The sequence below is a fragment of the Lolium rigidum genome, chromosome 1 (assembly GCF_022539505.1).
Source record: "Lolium rigidum isolate FL_2022 chromosome 1, APGP_CSIRO_Lrig_0.1, whole genome shotgun sequence".
Classification (NCBI taxonomy): Eukaryota; Viridiplantae; Streptophyta; class Magnoliopsida; order Poales; family Poaceae; genus Lolium; species Lolium rigidum.
The window spans coordinates 110,873,368-110,879,521 of record NC_061508.1 but is presented as its reverse complement, the minus strand read 5'-3'; the positions used below and the strand labels follow the sequence as shown (position 1 = coordinate 110,879,521).

General features: G+C 45.0%; 2 long non-coding RNA genes across 3 annotated transcripts; both read right to left on the bottom strand.

The window, feature by feature from the left end:
• Window positions 1-841: 841 nt before the first annotated feature.
• LOC124652389 lies at window positions 842-1,803 on the bottom strand. 2 transcript variants are annotated; one of them, XR_006987713.1, is made up of 3 exons: window positions 1,778-1,803; window positions 1,557-1,676; window positions 842-980 (listed from the first exon to the last, which is right to left on the bottom strand). It is a non-coding gene; the product is annotated as an uncharacterized LOC124652389 (long non-coding RNA). The 2 variants fall into 2 exon arrangements; XR_006987710.1 differs by lacking the exon at window positions 842-980 and adding an exon at window positions 1,161-1,428.
• A 1,018-nt stretch (window positions 1,804-2,821) lies between these two features.
• Window positions 2,822-4,498, bottom strand: LOC124679618. The gene is made up of 3 exons (XR_006995094.1): window positions 4,426-4,498; window positions 3,896-3,982; window positions 2,822-2,889 (listed from the first exon to the last, which is right to left on the bottom strand). It is a non-coding gene; the product is annotated as an uncharacterized LOC124679618 (long non-coding RNA).
• Between the last annotated feature and the right edge of the window lie 1,656 nt (window positions 4,499-6,154).

Here is a 6,154-nt window from a genome sequence, read left to right as displayed (position 1 = left end):
ATCTTGAGAAACTGAAGAACACAAGTCTCCTCTCAGGAGCTACGTCAAAGAACGAGTAGCTTTGCAATATACCACAATTGACAGAGAATGAAAGAGCAGAGAAACACTCGACACCATATCATATTTTGTAGTGATGTAAGATGCATCTAAGAAAAAGAAGAGGTTAACATGCTTAACTGTGCTTACTTTCTATGAAATTAAACTGCACTAAAAGCGATAGAAAGCACAAGAAAATATAATTAGAACAAATGTGTGCTGATACAAGCAAAAGAAGCATGCCCAGATCTTGATTTTGAAGAATATATTTAATTACTTTCATAACCTGCCAAGTATATGCAGCTAAATAAACGAGCACACTCCAAACTACCACAGTTGAAATGCACAACATAAAGAGAAAACATCCATACATGCATAACAACCCAAATGCTCTGAAATCTAAAGCATCTGGAATAGTTGCATTGCAAAATACGAACAATGTCCTTACATAGCAGGTTTCACTTCAGTTTTCAAACACCTAGACCGCATCCCGGATACGTATAATCGGATACGTAAGAGATGATGTATCCCATTTATGAATCTTTGTGCAGCGAGAAACTTCCCTTTATCTTTCTGGGCTGATAAAATAGGAGGAATAATAGTACAACAACTAAAAATAATACAAAAATGCAGTTCGATATCTATGTTAAGCATTTTAAACTAAAGTGCGTGTGATAGTATAAGATTGCATATTTGCATACAAATTTAACTAACAATCTCTAAAGTGTGGCATGAGATTGTCAATCAAGGGAACAATAGTCACATCACATGGGAAGGTGTAATCCGAAACAATAGACACGCCATGAGATTCTCAATCAGGAGTGTTATTACCTTGTTCCTATTCTGAAACGGTCATGTCTATGGAGACCTGGTACTATGAACACCTCCTAAATAACATCATCCCATCCTGACTGGAAGCAATAGTGGCGAGCAAGCTCTTCATGCTAGAGATGAGTTAAGGGAAGAGGACATACAACAAATAAATAAAACATTTACACACAGTGGTGGATGTACTAAATTGAAAAGAGGAAATCACACATTAACCCTAAAAGAAGCAGCCTAATAACAAAGAGCAAGTTCAACCCAAGCCAAGAATGAAGAACCATCTCCGAACCCCGAACAAAATATTCCTACCAAGTGGAAAGGTTGAAAGATAAAGTACCTAGGAAAGCTAATTTCTATTTTGAGGTCAGCAGTACTACCTATATTTTTCTCTTAATGGAGAAAGCATATTACTGTGAAGGCCAACTTAAGAAAATGCAATAACCCTTACCACTAACAGTTAGAAACATTAGGTGACAGGCATCCACAAAGGCTATTAAGAGCGCTATTTATAAAATCCAACATCTGAGATAACATAAATTGATATGATGCATAATTGTCAAGCATAACCTAAAGGGGGAGCACATATACCAGGATATATTAATAATAGATCATAGCTACCCCAGATAAATCAAAATAGCAAGTATGATCAAAATAGCCGAGTATTTTTTACATGTCGAAGGCTTGGTGAAGCATACCACGTTTTCAAATAGAATAAAATTGATAAATTCAGCAAGATGCATCCTAGGATATTTCCCTGCCTGGGTCCACAAGGAGATAGCATTAGGCACGCAATGGACCTGAAATGGCAGAGAAAACTGCGACAAGCGCAAAAAAAATAGCATGAAAACATTTGGCATCCGACAATGCATGGCGAACAAATATGTATAAATAACAACACCTATCTTGGAGGCCTTACCATATCTGGTTTCCAGTCCATCTAGCAGACCTATTGAATTGGTAGTCCGGTCCCAAAAATGAACATATATCTCAAGATGAATCATCAACATCTATTGTACGTAAGATGATGAAAATAATACATTACCGATTCTCGTTAATCAAGCCAACATAAATGAAAAACCAACAGTAAGAGGCATGAACTGAATCCTTTGACTCATATGTATGTTAGCTCAGTCCATAGACTTCTGTTCTCTTCAAAAGCCGCTACCTAAAGAAAAAAAAATACAGATTGGGTGCACCTTGGCACATGATCCCGTAAGACCCATGTATAGATAGGGAAATGCTAATAATTTTTAGGTTTTACAAATCATCACAAACCACAGTAAATAACCAGAGGAATATATATAATATAGAAATTAACAGTTGTTGATTTTGCCGAGAGCAACAAAAGCAAGGAACGCTAAAATTATCATCTACATAGGCAATGCATTGTCGACCATCGCAAAGCATGGTCTTTAAAAGCGACAACGGAAAGGAAATGTAAATATGATTAGGGCTTGCATCACCCAAAGTTAAACCAATGCAAATGAATCATGTTCAATACAACAAAGTTGCACCCATGTACCTTGGTGAAACATTTAAGAGAAATGATCATTTCTCATCTTCTCCGAACACTATATTAACCATGCTTGAGAGTTAAAACTATATCATGAGTAAACGGTAAGTGCATAACAAACATATGTACAAACAATAGCAATCTACCATCAATTAACTCAAACCATAAAAAATTCAAGTTTTCGCCGAGAATATCATGCGTAAACATCTACTGAAGAGAAGCAAGTCACACGGTGTTTCCTCAAATCTGAATCATACTACCATTATCTCGTCTCCACCAAGGTTCGCACACTTATTGCGGGTCTCTCGAGTGTCTTCATCATGCTACAAGTCCAGGAGAAATAATGAGTCATAAGAGAGAATATCAGCACAGTCAGGATCTTCCACCGATGAGTTGAACTGAATAAACTCTACACAAAATAAAAGTACGCACCTTGTGTCTCTCGTTGTTGTTCTAGCTACATGTTTGGGGCGCCGGAGGAGACATAAGAGAGTTATTGCAGGTCTCTCGAGTGTCTTCATCATGGTACAAGTCCACCAGAAATAAATAAGTCATAAGAGAGAATATTAGCAGTCAGGTCAGCATGTTCCACCGATGAGTTGAACTCGAATAAACTCTACACAAAATAGAAATACAGTATCTTGTGTCTCGTTGTTGTTCTAGCTGCATGTTAATGAAGCTAGCATAAATGAAACAACAACACTAAGAGGCATGAACTGAATCCTAAAGAAAGAAAATACAGATTTCAGAGAAATCCCTCTTGTTATTTGAAAAGTTATCGCAAGCCGTTGATCCAGTAGATAAGTAAATAAAAAGGGTATGCATCAACTGAGATTCCAGCGATCTCATTGTAATATATGAACTTTTTTATGGGCCTAGCATAACCTTTTAAAATCCCACACAGAGAAATAAATTCAGATAGAAATTCTATTACCAAGTAGTTGGAACCCGCGTGGTATTTGTTATGTACTCTCAAGAAGTCACATCACCTTGAGTATTAATAGAGAATGCACCAAGAAAATAAATTAGGATGGCCATGAAAATGTGCTATCAAATATAGTATGCCATTTTGCAAAATCCATCTTAAAACTTATACATCAGCGGTGTTCATGGAGAAACATGAGAAGCACTATCAGAGAGGTAAATTTAAGAACAACCACCTGTCTGGTGTGCTACACACAAATCGGCACATGTCAGCTCACCGAGTACTATTTTGGGCGTAAAGAAAATAAGCGATGATCTTGAATTTTTAGGGCACCTAATAAATGCATTCCCAATAACCAATGTAACGCTAATTCCATGCTGGTCAATAATAAGCATGCCAACGTGACATTATCGGCGTAAAGAAAATAAGCGATGATCTTGAATAGTATGTGTCAGAAGTTGAAAGGCGATTATCGAGTCGACAATAGCACTATAAAAAGTAGTGCTTTTTTCTAATTAAAATAATTTCTTAGTTGTATAACACTACACGTGGCTATGATAAACATGTTAGTGTTACTTGCCAAAGACAGAGAGAACCTGCAGATCCTTGCCGAAGAAGAGGCCAGGGAGGTAATGCGGCATCTCTTGTCCTCCTATTGTCATCCTATCAATAGTCTTTTACACCTGACATTTATAGAAATAATTAGTGTGCACATCTCCAGCCTCAAATCGGGAAACAATTTGACAAAATAAATCACGTATAATTGGAGCTGAGTCTCGTGATGACTCCTACAGTGGACAACAACCTGCAATCTTTAGCTAATGCAAGAAATAATGAAAGAATAGCATATGCTCAATTGGAGAAAGCCCAACATTTCAGAGAAGGAGATGATTCATGGCCTGAACATGCAGAAATTACCTAGAAAATTTACGAATCGAGCAGTTGAAGGCAGCAAATGGATGTCTACTCCAACAGAAAGTATACACGAAACTAATAATCGCACACCCTGACAAAGAATAATTTCCAACAAGATCTCACTAACCGCACGCCTCGACACTCGCCGAGCACGTAACAATTGAAGGCAGTGGAGTTTCCCTAGCGTCGGGTTTAAGATTTGGGGGCTCACCTTCGACGCTGAGGGCACCGTCGACGCCGTGGGGCGAGAGGAGATATCGAGCCTTGTGGACCAGATGGAGGAGGAGGCGGGGAGGAGGCCTAGAGGAAATCGGCGACCAGAACCAGTCCGAGGACAGCGACGACGGCGAGCGCCGCCAGGTGCTTCGCGGGCAGCACCTTGGCCGCCGGCCTCGCCATCGGTGTGTCGCTAGAACCTACAGGCGGCGGCGGTGGCGGCGGCGAGAGGAGCGTGTCCCGGCCATGGACGATGCGAGGCAGCGAGGCGGAGCATCTCCACCACGAAATTGGGCCACCGCAGCCACGAAATCACCTAGCGCCAGAGGCATCTCATGCGCGCGCACAGCGAATAAGAACGGAAGAGAAAACCACCCAAATGAACCAAGAACCAAAACGAAAAAGGCCGTAGCTCGCCCGGACGCGCGCTTGCCGCTCCGCCGACGCCCACACGCGCGGTCACCTCCACCGACGCCTGTGCACACGCTCGTAGCCGCCGCCGACGCCTGGCGCGCGCCGCCGCCACCGACGCCAGCACGCGGTCGCCGCCGCCGACGCCCTAGCGCGAAAGATGACGGTGTGTGGAGGTCGCCCGACCGGCCGGGCCGACCCTGCTCGCGCCGGCGGCCTCGCCGGAGGTCGGCCACGCCGCCCGCCGCCGCCGCGCCGGCTGTTCCGCAGAGGACCGTGGCCACCGACGCCTGTGCACACGCTCGTAGCCGCCGCCGACGCCTGAGCGCGCGCTCGCCGCCACCGACGCTCAGTGCACGCGGTCGCCGCCGCCGACGCCTCTAGCGCGAAAGATGACGGTGTGTGGAGGTCGCCCGACCGGCTGGGCCGACCCTTGCTCGCGCCGGCGGCCCCTGCCGGAGGTCGGCCACGCCGCCCGTCGCCCGCCGCGCCGGCTGTTCCAGAGAGGACCGCGGTGGAGGCAGAGGGGTGGAGAGGCCGAGGTGAGCGATTGGGGAGAGGCGTGCGGGGATTGGGAGGAGGACGGGCACATCGATTGGGCAAAGGCGGCTAGGGTTTCGCTCCGTCGATCTCGCTTTTATACGGCAGGCACTGAAAGGTCAAAAGTACCCCTGCGGGTGGAGACCTCAAAATGGAAGGATAGGATTCATCATCAGACAAGATCCAATGGCTGAGAGTTGCTAATCTCTGTGAGGTCCCCTATGGAGATATCATATACACCTTCAGATGGGTCGCCGATTTGGATCCGTCTAAACCAGCCCGTTGCGAAAATAAAGATGCGGACGAACTAGAGCCAGTAGTTTTGACCTTTGTTCTTACTGTCACATGAATACAGCTTACGCCACGCGCCCGCGTTGGAGAGGGAGTGGGAGAGAATTGGGAATGGATGGATGGATCGAGGCCAGTACTCATTGTGTCGCGCCGCGCCGTGTCGGCTTTTTGCCGCTTCGCGTTCAGCGTGAGTCTCTGCGCTCTGACGGAGCTCTGATCAGCTCGATCGCTGCCTGCCTGCAATGCATGCAGCAGATGCAGCCTGCCTTTCTCTCTCTTGCTATGCTGCAGATGCAGGTCGCGGTCCCTCGTGTGTTTTTACTGCCGAATTGTACCGTGGAGCTGCACCGACGGAAAAAGAGACTACGTCCAAAACCATCTCCATGCGTCGACCTAAAACGCGGCCGTACGGACCCCGCATCCGAACCGCGGATGCGTCCGTTTTGGAGCAAATCTGCCCTAAATTTTAGGTCAGGTTTGCG